General features: G+C 45.7%; 1 long non-coding RNA gene across 1 annotated transcript; it reads right to left on the bottom strand.

The window, feature by feature from the left end:
• Positions 1 to 241: 241 nt before the first annotated feature.
• On the bottom strand, positions 242 to 1,298 carry LOC123447657. Its single transcript, XR_006631525.1, has 2 exons — positions 1,058 to 1,298; positions 242 to 974 (listed from the first exon to the last, which is right to left on the bottom strand). It is a non-coding gene; the product is annotated as an uncharacterized LOC123447657 (long non-coding RNA).
• Between the last annotated feature and the right edge of the window lie 12,368 nt (positions 1,299 to 13,666).

Raw genomic sequence — 13,666 nt, 5'->3', positions numbered from 1 at the left:
ATTCTCATCCTCCACTGTCAATGTTGTGTATGATTACGTAACATGTCATTGCCTACCACAAGTTATTCGGATCTCATTGTTTAGCATGTGAGCGAACAACTACAAAACAAGCCTGCAGAACTCTAAATACCCTCTCGACATCTTTTCCAGCCGCTTATTGTCTTTGGCAAAGTGAGACTTTTTTTAACGAACTTGGTTAGAGATAGTCAAAGATAGCTCGTGAAGGATAGGTACCGTCGACTAGATAACAACCCGTGCTGTACTCATGTCTATTAACAGTACAATGACAAGGAGAAGTTTTTTCTTCAGTTAGCCTCACAAACAATAATGATCGCTGCAGCACATTGATGTCACTGTGAGACTCGGGTATGCCAATTAGAGCATGTCAAATTCCAAGATCATGTGATGCAATTGCCTCCAGAATGATGGTGGGCTTCTTATGATGACTGTGATATTGTCATTGTAAAGCTTTTGAGCAATTCTTTTATTTCCAATGCTAGCAGTCAGGAGATCAAGCAAACCCAGACACCCTCTTGCTTTTGAGATTGCCAAGTGCCTTTTGATGTCCGCCATAATTGGTTCTCTCGGATACTGATGTCCAAACACCTCGACCACGACAATTGCAAATCTGACCGTGGGATCTCCGCATGTGCTCTTGGACATCCGTAGGTATTCGTCCCACGAATCATCGGCCGTGCCATATGCAAGCATCTGTGTGCGGTCGTGCACTTTTGGTAACTAGAGAAGCCAATCCTTTCCACGAAACCATTTTTCAAGATAAAATAGTCATCATAGGATCGGACGCTTTGGTACAAGCGATCAAAGATAATCTTGTGCATCTCAAAACGCTGACGCCTCCGCACGCTCCGCATCTTCAACGACCGTCTGCATCATCACCATCTCATCCATGTAGTTCTCCTCTTCAAATGACTCAATATAGTGCTCGTATATGTAGTCCAAATCTCAATCCATTACTTCAAACAAGAAGGGATTTTTCAGTTTCAACAATCATCGAACAGTTACCGAGCATGATGAGTATAGTAGTAGCGAATGGCACCTGACGGGGCGGTCGGACGAGAGGGATAGAACGATTAAGTGGGTTGGAAACTTGGAACCCAGGTGGAACACTAGGGGTGACGCAGACCACCAACAACCACCAAGAGAGGGAGAGATGCCTCCTCCTCCTCCTCCTCACCCCCTCGCCCCGCCCCAGCCCCATGACCGCACCCACCACCACCAGCACTAGCGTACCAGTGAGCGGCGAGAGGGAGCGGGAGAGGGACGGCGGGTCGTGGCCGGGGCTAGTTTGGATGAACTCGGGAACTGGATACCTCGGACGGGTCCCACAGGTCCATGAGCGGCACGGCGTCGCCGGTGCCGGCGGCGAAGGCGGAGACGCCCCCGAGGGCGTCCCACGCGGTGGTGCCGGCGTCGAGCGGAGGAGCCCCTGCCGCGGTAGAGACGGCCAACGAAAGGCGACAAAGACGGCGCGCGTCCGGGAGTGCAGAGCCGGCGCCTGACGCGGACACGCGGCGGTGGAACGACGGCCGAGGGGCGGAAGTGTCGAGGAGGGCGCGAGAGAGGGAGAGCGAGACGGCCGTCCCCATGGAGATGGCCGGACGAGGCACGCGTACCAACACGATGGCTCGACCACGACGCGCGCAAACTTCAGGCCGCAGGAAACCTAGTGGCCGCTAGTGCGCGGCGTGGCGCGATCACTTCCTTCTGTTTTTTTCTATATATAAGAAAATCTTCCTTCCGTTTTTTCGAGTTATTTTTTTCCTTTTTTTAGGGCTCAACCAAGACTTTTATTCACTCAAATTCCACAAATTGTGGGATACATAACGGATCATGCAGGGACAACATCCATATGGTAAATGCTTTCACCCGGCGCTTGAGCGCGGGCCGCGCGCCTTGCTAGCAGTCATGCAACATTTTTTATCCGATTTGCTGCAACCACGTTTAGTTTTGCTTCAAACGTTTCTCATTTTGCTACCTTTTGTCCATTTGAAAAAGCTGCATCCACGGTTGGTTGCAACTCGAGTTCGTTGGATTTTTGCTACAACCGACATTTGACTTTTACTACAACCGTGTTAATTTTTGCTACAACTGGCATCATATTTTGCTGCAACCGTTCTCTAAAAAAGTTGCATACACATTCACGTATATATTTGCTACAACCGGCTTTTGACTTTTGCTACCACACATCATCAGTTTAGTTTTTTCTGCTACGATCACGTAGATATTTGTTTGCTACAATTATTTTTTTTCTTGCAACCGTTGACGAAAATTGCTGCATCGCGCCGAAATTTGCTACATCAAGGAAAAAATGTTGCATGGATAGATCTAACGGTCCCCTCGCAGATGTGACGGTCGCGCTGCGACAAGCGCGAGCGTTCGCGCCGTGGCGCCGACTCGTAGTACTGCCCCATCCATATATGTCTCCCTTGATCGAGAGAGTGAGCAAACTTGGCTAATCTATCGGCACCATGATTCGCCGCTCTACTTTCAAAAAGAAAATAACAAGAGAATTGAATAGCCGTAATGTTTGTTTGAGTGATGATAGCTCCATATCTCGCACTGCTTTGTCGATGGATGTCGCCATTGACCTGTCTGGAATCAGAGGCAATGAGGAGGTTGTGAACTAGGAGATCAGCTCCAAGGGAGAGCCCTCCCTGCATGCAAGAGCTTCCAGCGTCGCCACATTGGTGATGCCGTTGATAACAAGCTCAAAACTGGCCAAGAAATTTCCTCTGTCATCTCGACATACAGCCGCCGCTGCTCCCTTTCTGTGAACATTTGATATTGCAGCATCAACATGAATTTTTACATACCCTGGTGGTGGCGCTTTTGGCTTGATCACATATAGCAAAACCATGTCTTTCACGAAAAAAACAAAAACCCGTTTTCACGCAATTTTCTTTTTCAATTTTTCCTTTCATAAAAAAACTAAGAAACACCCGTGAAAACCCAAAACACCAAAAAAATCGGAAAAAACAATCTAAAAAGCCAAAAACGGTGAGGAAATTTTTTGAAAACAAAATCCAAAAAAACGCTCAGAGCGCGACATGTGACGGTCGCTGAGAAGACGTGAAGTGGCGGCACGTGGGAGTGCTCGCTGCAAGGCTCCCAAAGAAGCGCTCGCTAACTAGTGGTTCCCCGAGCCTCAAATATTTGACCTCGCCTAACAAGTGGCGACTATTATCACATTAACCCGAAAGATCGCTGCAACATCTCGGCCAACTACCTCCATAGACATGGGTTTAGTTAACTTTTTTTGAAAAAGGGCATTTTATTACTTAAAAGATTTAAACGTTACAGCCGTCCTCTGCATAACCAAGATGCACACAGTCAAAAAGGTCATTTGACACACACAAAAAATAAAAAAGACGAAATACAAAGAAACATGTAGAGTCCATATAACGCCTAAAGTGGAGGGAGGGGGCAATCGTATGATCATGCTGCCACCCATGTTGGGTAAAAGTATTCCTCGTCGTAGCCCCCAATCATGTACACACTTCCATAAACTGGTATCAATTCTCCACGCGTTGTAGAGAGGACCATAAACAAAGAATCCATGTACATTTGTAGATAACCTACAACACATAAATACTTTTATCGTTAAAAACCTTATCATTTCTACATAGCCAAAACGACCAGATAACGACAAGCGCTTCCACCCTGAGAAGAATTATAAACTTGTGATCAATCCTATGTAACCAATTGACAAATACATTAGCAACACTACAGGAGGATACAAGCTAGAAGCTATTTGGATGACTGACCATATAGAACAAGCCAATTTGCATTGGAAGAATAAATGTTTTATTTTCTCATCATGATGACAAAAGACACATTGCGGACTTCCATGCCAATTCCTCTTAATAAGGCTATCTTTAGTAAGAATGACTCTGCGTCGAAGATACCATGCAAAGATTTTATTCTTAAGAGGTATCTTCATCTTTCAGATCTTCCTGTTATTCTCCACTCGCACATGAGACTGGAATAATGCTCTATACATAGATTTCACTGAGAATCGCCCATTCCCATGGAGGTTCCATCGAAAATACTTAGAGCCGAATGACAATTGCACCATGGACAACCGTTGGAGCAGGATGTTCCACGATTGGAGTCTGGGTCCAATTAAATCTCTTCTGAACGTCACATTTCATGGAAATGATTCCATTACCCTAGCGATAGTGTCACCCTTGTGACGCATGATGTTGTCCTCCCAGAATCTAATTTCCGAGCCGTCCTTAATCGAGAAGGATCCATTGTTGGGGAACGTAGTAATAATTCAAAAAAAATCCTACGTCACACCAAGATCAATCTAGGAGATGCTAGCAATGAGCAAGGGTTAGAGTATCTTCACACCTTTGAAGATTGCTAAGCGGAAGCGTTACTATGAACGTGGTTGATAGAGTCGTACTCGCGGCGATCTGATCAAACACCGAACGTTCGGTGTCTCCGCGTTCAACACACCTATAGCCCGGGGACGTCTCCTCCTTCTTGATCCAGCAAGGAGGGAGAAGAAGTTGAGGGAGAACTCCGACAGCCCAACGGCATGGTGGCGATGGAGTTTGTGGCTCTCCGGCAGGGCTTCGCACGACACCGCGAAGGAGGAGAAAGACAGAGGGGAGGGTTGCGCCAAGGTGGATGGAAACTTGTGTATTGCAGCCCCAAAACCCTTGGGTATTTATAGGAGGAAGAGGAGGAGGAGGGCCGGCCACCCTAGACCAATTTAGGGTGGGGGCGGCGGCCAAGGAGGTGGCGGCGGCCAGGTTGGAGGTGGCTTTCTTCCCAAGTTGGGAGGTGGGCCACCATCGCCCTAGGGTTCCCAGCCCAAGGCGCCCATGGGCCTTGGTCGGCCGAGACAGCCCACCAAGGTGGCTGGCTCCCACCTTATTTCGGCCCTTGTGGCCCTCTGGGGCTGGTGGCCCCTCCCGGTGGGCCTCCGATACCCTTTCCGTGGTCCCGGTACAATACCGATATACCCCGGAACATTTCCGGTGACCGAAACTCGATTTCCTATATATAAATCTTTACCTCCGGACCATTATGGAGCTCCTCGTGACGTCCGGGATCTCATCCAGGACTCCGAAAAACCTTCGGTAACCACATATACAATTCCCATAACAACTCTAGCGGCACTGAACCTTAAGTGTGTAGACCCTACGGGTTCGGGAACCATGGAGACATGACCGAGACTTCTCTCCGGCCAATAACCAACAGCAGGATCTGGATACCCATGTTGGCTTCCACATGTTCCATGATGATCTCATCGGATGAACCACGATGTCAAGGATTCGCTCAATCCCGTATGCAATTCCCTTTGTCTATAGGTATGACACTTGCCCGAGATTCGATTGTCGATATCCCTGTACCTTGTTCAATCTCGTTACCGGCAAGTCTCTTTACTCGTTCCGTAACACATCACCCATGGCTAACTCCTTAGTCACATTGAGATCATTATGATGATGCATTACCGAATGGGCCCATAGATACCTCTCCGTCACACGGAGCGACAAATCCCAGTCTCAATTCGTACCAACCCAACAGACACTTTCAGAGATACCTCTAGTGCACCTTTATAATCACCCAATTACGTTGTAAAGTTTGAGACACCCAAAGCACTCCTACGATATCCGGGGGTTGCACAATCTCATGGTCTAAGGAAATGATACTTGACATTATAAAAGCTTTACTAGACGAACTACACGATCTTGTGCTAAGCTTAGGATTGGGTCTTGTCCATCACATCATTCTCCTAATGATGTGATCCCATTATCAATGACATCCAATGTCCATGATCAGGAAACCATGATCATCTATTGATCAACGGGCTAGTCAACTAGAGGCTCACTAGGGACATGTTGTGGTCTATGTATTCACACATGTATTACGGTTTCCGGTTAATACAATTAGCATGAACAATAGAAAATTATCATGAACAAGGAAATATAATAATAACCACTTTATTATTGCCTCTAGGGCATATTTCCAACAGTCTCCCACTTGCAATAGATTCAATAATCTAGTTACATTGTGATGAATCGAACACCCATAGAGTTCTGGTGCTGATCATCTTTCGCTCGTGGAAGAGGTTTAGTCAATGGATATGCGACATCCAGATTTGTATGTACTTTACAAATATCTATATCTCCATTCTCGATGTATACACGAATGGAGTTGAAGTGGCGCTTGATGTGCTTGGTCTTCTTGTGAAACCTGGGCTCCTTGGCAATGGCAATATCTCTAGTGTTGCCACCGAAGAGAGTCATCGGGCCCGACGCACTGGGAATCACTCCTAGGTTGGTGATGAACTCCTTCATCCAGACTCCTTCCCGTGCTGCTTCCGAAGCAGATATGTACTCTGCTTCACATGTAGATGCCGCCACGACGCTTTGCTTGCAACTGCACCATCTGACTGCCCCACTATTCAAAATATACACGTATCCGGTTTGTGACTTGGAGTCATCCGGATCTGTGTCGAAGGTAGCATCGACGTAACCCTTTACGACGATCTCTTCGGCACCTCCATAAACGAGAAACATATCTTTAGTCCTTTTCAGGTACTTAAAGATATTCTTGACCGCTGTCTAGTGATCCACTCATGGATCACTTTGGTACCTCCCTACCAAACTTATGGCAAGGTTCACATCAGGTTTGGTACATAGCATCACATACATAATAGAGCCTATGGCTGAAGCATAGGGGACGGTACTCATCTTTTCTCTATCTTTTATTGTGCTCGGGCGTTGAGCTGTGCTCAACCTCACACCTTGTAATACAGGCAAGAACCACTTCTTGGCCTTATCCATATTGAACTTCTTCAATATCTTGTCAAGGTATGTTCTTTGTGAAAGACTAATAAGGCATCTCGATCTATCTCTATAGATCTTGATGCCTAATATGTAAGCAGCTTCTCCAATGTCGTTCATTGAAAAACACTTATTCAAATAGGACTTTATGCTTTCCAAAAGTTCTATATCATTTCCCATCAACAATATGTCATCCACATATAATATGAGATATGCTACAAAACTCCCACTCACTTTCTTGTAAATACAGGCTTCTCCATAAGTCTGTACAAACCCAAACGCTTTGATCACCTCATCAAAGCGAATGTTTCAACTCCGAGATGCTTGAACCAACCCATAGATGGAGCGTTGGAGCTTGCTTACCTTGTCAGCATTATTAGGATCGACAAAACCTTCCGGCTGTATCATATACAATTCTTCCTTAAGAAAGTCGTTAAGGAATGCCGTTTTGACGTCTATTTGCCAGATCTCATAATCATAAAATGCGGCAAGTGCTAACATGATTCGGACAGTCTTCAACATCGCTACGGGTGAGAAAGTCTCATCGTAGTCAATTCCTTGAACTTGTCGATAATCCTTAGCGACACGTGGAGCCCTATAAATGGTCACATTACCATCCGTGTCAGTCTTCTTCTTAAAGATCAATTTATTTTCTATGGCTCGCCGATCATCGGGCGAGTCCACCAAAGTCCATACTTTGTTCTCATACATGGATCCTATCTTGGATTTAATGGCTTCGAACCGTTTGTTGGAATCTGGGCCGCTATCGCTTCTTCATAGTTCGAAGGTTCACTGTTGTCCAACAACATGGTTTCCATGATAGGGTTGTCGTACCACTCTGGTGCGGAACGTGTCCTTGTGGACCTTCGAGGTTGAGTAGCAACTTGATCTGAAGTTTCATGATCATCATCATTAACTTCCTCTCTAGTCGGTGTAGGCACCATAGAAACATTTTCTTGTGTTGCGCTACTCTCGATTCGAGAGGAGGTACAATTACCTCATCAAGTTCTACTTTCCTCCCACATACTTCTTTCGAGAGAAACTCTTTCTCTAAAAAGGATCCATTCTTGGCATCAAAGATTTTGCCTTCAGATCTAAGATAGAAGGTATACGCAATAGTTTCCTTAGGGTATCCTTTGAAGACGCATTTTTCTCCTTTGGGTTCGAGCTTCTCAGGTTGAAGTTTCTTCACATAAGCATCGCAGCCCCAAACTTTCAGAAACGACAACTTAGGTTTATTTCCAAACCATAATTCATACAGTGTCTTCTCAACGAATTTAGACGGTGTCCTATTTAAAGTGAATGCGGTAGTTTCCAATGCATATCCCCAAAATGATAGCGGTAAATCAGTAATAGACATCATAGATCGCACCATATCCAATAGATTGCAATTATGATGTTCGGACACACCATTACACTGAGGTGTGCCAGGCGGCGTGAGTTGTGAAACAATTCCACATTTTATTAAGTGCGTGCCAAACTCGTGACTCAAATATTCTCCTCCATGATTAGATCATAAGAAATTTATTTTCTTGTCACGTTTATTCTCTACCTCACTCTAAAATTCCTTGAACCTTTCAAAGGTTTCAGACTTGTGTTTCATTAAGTAGACATACCCATATCTGCTTAAGTCATCAGTGAGTGTGAGAACATAACAATAGCCACTGCGAGCCTCAACGCTCATTGGACCTCATACATCGGTATGTATTATTTCCAACAAGTTAGTTGCTCGCTCCATTGTTCCGGAGAACGTTGTCTTGGTCATCTTGCCCATGAGGCATGGTTCGCATGTGTCAAATGATCCAAAATCAAGAGACTCCAAAAGTCCATCTGTATGGAGTTTCTTCGTGCGTTTGACACCGATATGACCAAGGCGGGAGTGCCACAAGTATGTAGGACTATCATTATCAACCTTACATCTTTTGATACTCACACTATGAACATGTGTAACATCATGTTCGAGATTCATCAAGAATAAACCATTGACCAACGAGGCATGACCATAAAACATATCACTCATATAAATAAAACAACCATTATTCTCAGATTTAAATGAGTAGCCATCTCGCACTAAACGAGATTCAGATACAATGTTCATGCTCAAAGCTGGTTCTAAATAACAATTATTGAGGTTTAAAACTAATCCCGAAGGAAGATGTAGAGGTAGCGTGCCGACGGTGATCACATCGACCTTGGAACCATTCCTGACGCGCATCGTCATCTCGTCCTCTGCCAGTCTCCGCTTATTCCGCAGTTCCTGTTTTGAGTTGCAAATATGAGCAACAACACCGGTATGAACTACCTAGGAGCTACTACCAGCGCTGATAAGGTACACATCAATAACATGTATATCGTATATACCTTTGACGTTGTCGGCCTTCTTATCCGCTAAGTACTTGGGGCAGTTTCGCTTCTAGTGACCGGTTCCCTTGCAGTAATAGCACTCAGTCTCAGGCTTGGGTTCATTCTTGCGATTCTTCCCGGCAACCTTTTTACTGGGCGCAACAACTTCTTTGCCGTCCTTCTTGAAGTTCCTTTTACCCTTGCCTTTATTGAAACTAGTGGTCTTATTCACCATCAACACTTGATGTTCCTTCTTGGTTTTCACCTCCGCTGATCTCAGCATTCAATATAACTCGGGAATGGTATTTTCCATCCCTTGCATGTTATAATTCATCACGAAGCTTTTGTAGCTAGGTGGAAGCGACTGGAGAATTCTGTCAATAACCGCGACATCCGGAAGATTAACTTCCAGCTGAGATAGACGGTTGTGCAACCTAGACATTGTGAGTATGTGCTCACTAACAGAACTATTTTCCTCCATCTTCTAGCTGAAGAACCTATCAGAGACATCATATCTCTCGACCCGGGCATGAGCTTGGAAAACCAGTTTTAGCTCTTGGAATATCTCATATGCTCCATGTTGCTCAAAACACTTTTGAAGCCCCAGTTCTAAACTGTAAAGCATGCCGCACTGAACTAGAGAGTAGTCATCACTTCGCGACTGCCAGGCGCTCATAACGTCCTGGGCTGCCCCGGGAACGGGAGGGTCACCTAGAGGTGCATCAATGACATATGCCTTCTTGGAAGCAATGAGGATCAGCTTTAAATTACGAGCCCAGTCTGCATAGTTTCTACCATCGTCTTTCAGCTTGGTTTTCTCTAGGAATGCGTTGAAATTGAAGTTGACATGAGCGTTGGCCATTCGATCTACAATATTGTAAATACATTTTTAGACTAAGTTCATGATAATTAAGTTCATTTAATCAAATTATTTAATGAACTCCCACTCAGATAGACATCCCTCTAGTCATCCAAGTGATACATGATCCACATCGACTAGCCCGTGTCCGATCATCACGTGAGACGGACTACTCATCAATGGTGAACATCTCCATGTTGATCGTATCTCCATGTAACTCATGTTAGACCTTTCGGTCTCTCGTGTTCCGAGGCCATGTATGTACATGCTACGCTCGTCATGTCAACCTAAGTGTTTTGCATGATCAAACGTTAGAATCTATCACACCCGATCATCACGTGACGCTTCAAGACAACGATCCTTCGCAACGGTGCACACTTAGGGGGAACGCTTTTCTTGAAATTTTAGTGAAGGGATCATCCTATTTACTACCGTTGTTCTAAGCAAATAAGATATAGAAACATGATAAACATCACATGCAATCATATAGTGAGATGATATGGCCATTATCATCTTGCACCTTTGAACTCCATCTTTGGGTGCAGAATGATCATCATTGTCACCGGCATGACACCATGATCTCCATCATCATGATATCCATCATTGTGTCTTCATGAAGTCGTCTCGCCAACTATTACTTCTACTACTATGGCTAACCGTTAGCAATAAAGTAAACTACTCACATGGCGTTGCATCTCATACAATAAATTAAGACGACTCCTATGTCTCGTGCCAGTTTTCATACTCATTGACATGCAAGTCGTGAATCCTATTACAAGGACATGATCAATCTCATACATCACATATATATATCATCACATCCTTTTGGCCATATCACATCACATAGCATACCCTCCAAAAACAAATTAGATGTCCTCTAATTGTTGTTGCAAGTTTTACGTGGCTGCTATGGGTTTATCGCAAGAACATTTCTTACCTACGTCAAATCTACAATGTTGATATGCCAATGCTATTTACCCTTCATAAGGACCCTTTTCATCGAATCCAATTCGACTAAAGTGGGAGAGACACACACACCCTCTAGCCACCTTATGCAATAAGTGCATGTCAGGTGGTGGAACCAGTCTCACGTAAGCGTACGTGTAAATTCGGTCCGGGACGCTTCATCCCACAACACCGCCAAAAAAAGATTGGACTAGTAACGGCAAGCAATTGACAAAATCATTGGCCACAACTTTTGTGTTCTACTCGTGCATAGAATCTACGCATAGACCTAGCTCGGATGCCACTGTTCGGGAACATAGTAATAATTCAAAAAAAACCCTACGTCACACCAAGATCAATCTAGGAGATGCTAGCAACGAGCAAGGGGTAGAGCATCTTCATACCTTTGAAGATCCCTAAGCGAAAGTGTTACTATGAACGCGGTTAATGGAGTCGTACTCGCGGCGATCCGATCAAACACCGAACGTTTGGTGTCTCTGCGTTCAACACACCTACAGCCCGGGGACGTCTCCTCCTTCTTGATCCAGCAAGGAGGGGGATAAGTTGAGGGAGAACTCCGGCAGCAAGACGGCGTGGTGGCAATGGAGTTTGTGGCTCTCCGAGAGGGCTTCACCAAGCACCGCGGAGGAGGAGAAAGAGAGATGGCAGGGCTGTGCCTAGGTGGATGGAAAACTTGTGTGTTGCAGCCCCAAAACCCTTGGGTATTTATAGGAGGAAGAGGAGGAGGAGGGCCGACCATCCTAGACCAATCTAGAGTGGGTGCGGCGGCCAAGGAGGGGGCGACGGCCAGGGTGGAGGTGGCTTGCCTCCCAAGTTGGGAGGGGGCCCACCATCGCCCTAGGGTTCCAGCCCTAGGCACCCATGGGCCTTGATCGGATGAGCTAGCCCACCTAGGTGGCTGGATCCCATCTTATTTTGGACCTTGTGGCCCTCAGGGGCTGGTGGCCCCTCCCGGTGGGCCTCCGATACCCTTTCGGTGGTCCTAGTACAATACCGATATACCCCGGAACATTTCCGGTGACCGAAACTCGACTTCCTATATATAAATCTTTACCTATGGACCACTATGGAGCTCCTCTTGACGTCCGGGATATCATCCGAGACTCCAAATAACCTTCGGTAACCACATATACAATTCCCATAACAACTCTAGCGTCATTGAACCTTAAGTGTGCAGACCCTACGGGTTCGGGAACCATGGAGACATGATAGAGACTTCTCTCCGACCAATAACCAACATCAGGATCTGGATACCCATGTTGGCTCCCACATGTTCCACGATGATCTCATCGGAGGAACCATGATGTCGAGGATTCACTCAATCCCGTATGTAATTCCCTTTGTCTATCGGTATGACACTTGCCCGAGATTCGATCATAACACATCACCCCGTGGCTAACTCCTTAGTCACATTGAGCTCATTATGACGATGCATTACCGAGTGGGCCCGGAGATACCTCTCCGTCACACGGAGTGACAAATCCCAGTCTCGATTCGTACCAACCCAACAGACACTTCCGCAGATACCTCTAGTGCACCTTTATAATCACCCAGTTACGTTGTGACGTTTTATACATTCAAAGAACTCCTACAGTATCCAGGTGTTGCACAATATCATGGTCTAAGGAAATGATACTTTACATTATAAAAGCTTTACTAGACGAACTACACGATCTTGTGCTATGCTTAGGATTGGGTTGTGTCCATCATGTTGTGGATATAAGCCTAACAGTAGATGTGTAGGGTACAAAAGTAGAGGGCAGAGTCTTAGCTACGACAAGGTTGTATGAGTTCAGGCCCCTCGGCGGTGGAGGTAACAACCCTACGTCTCAGTGCTCTTGGAGCTTTAGTGTTGAGTGGAACATGGATGTTACAAAATGCGAACCCTTGTGCCAGAGGGGAGGGGTGGCTTATATAGAGTGCGCTACCCCTCATAAGTGTCCAGCCTTCAAGGGTGTAATAAGTGGGATTGAATGCACATGTTACATGTAACATATGCCATAAAGGACATTAACTATAGTAGTCTAACGCCTGACCGTTAGCCTCGCTAGAGTGGCTTCTGGCCTTCTATGTTGACTGGCTTCTGGCATTTACCGAGTGGAATCCAGTCGTCGAGTATTAGGTAACCTACCGAGTGGTTCTTTACCGAGTGGATCAGAGGTTGTCTTAATCCAGTCGGTAAGTATCTTGTGATCCTTAAGCTAATAACGAGGTGCCCTTGGGTAGGACTTATAGGTCAGGCCTATGACCCTACCCTAGGGCTATGACCCCATCATTAGCCCCCGAATGGATCGAGGTTAGAGTGGTGAAGGTGCAACTACAAATCTTGGTATAGCAGACTGACTTTGAATGTTCTTCAAAGCTTCGCCGAATTGGATGTCGATTGCAATCTTCATCATTTGCCTTAATCAATTCTGCTTGGCATAAAATATCCGAGTGGATTCGAGGATCTGAGTGAGCAAACGAAACGGCGCGTGTGACATGATCTTTTGATGTGGCCAATTGCCCTGTTAGTTCGGAATTTCTTGGGATTTGAAAATTTCGGTTGCCGCACGTTACGCGGTGGTGACGTCATCGCTATCAAGTGGATCCCGCGCCTCGATTCTTGTGCCTCAATCTCCGCCACGTATCTTGCGGTGGCTCATGAAGAGATAGGTCAAGGGTCCACCTGCCAGAG

This window comes from Hordeum vulgare, chromosome 4H (assembly GCF_904849725.1).
Source record: "Hordeum vulgare subsp. vulgare chromosome 4H, MorexV3_pseudomolecules_assembly, whole genome shotgun sequence".
Taxonomy (NCBI): Eukaryota; Viridiplantae; Streptophyta; class Magnoliopsida; order Poales; family Poaceae; genus Hordeum; species Hordeum vulgare.
This window is presented reverse-complemented; position numbering and strand designations above follow the sequence as displayed.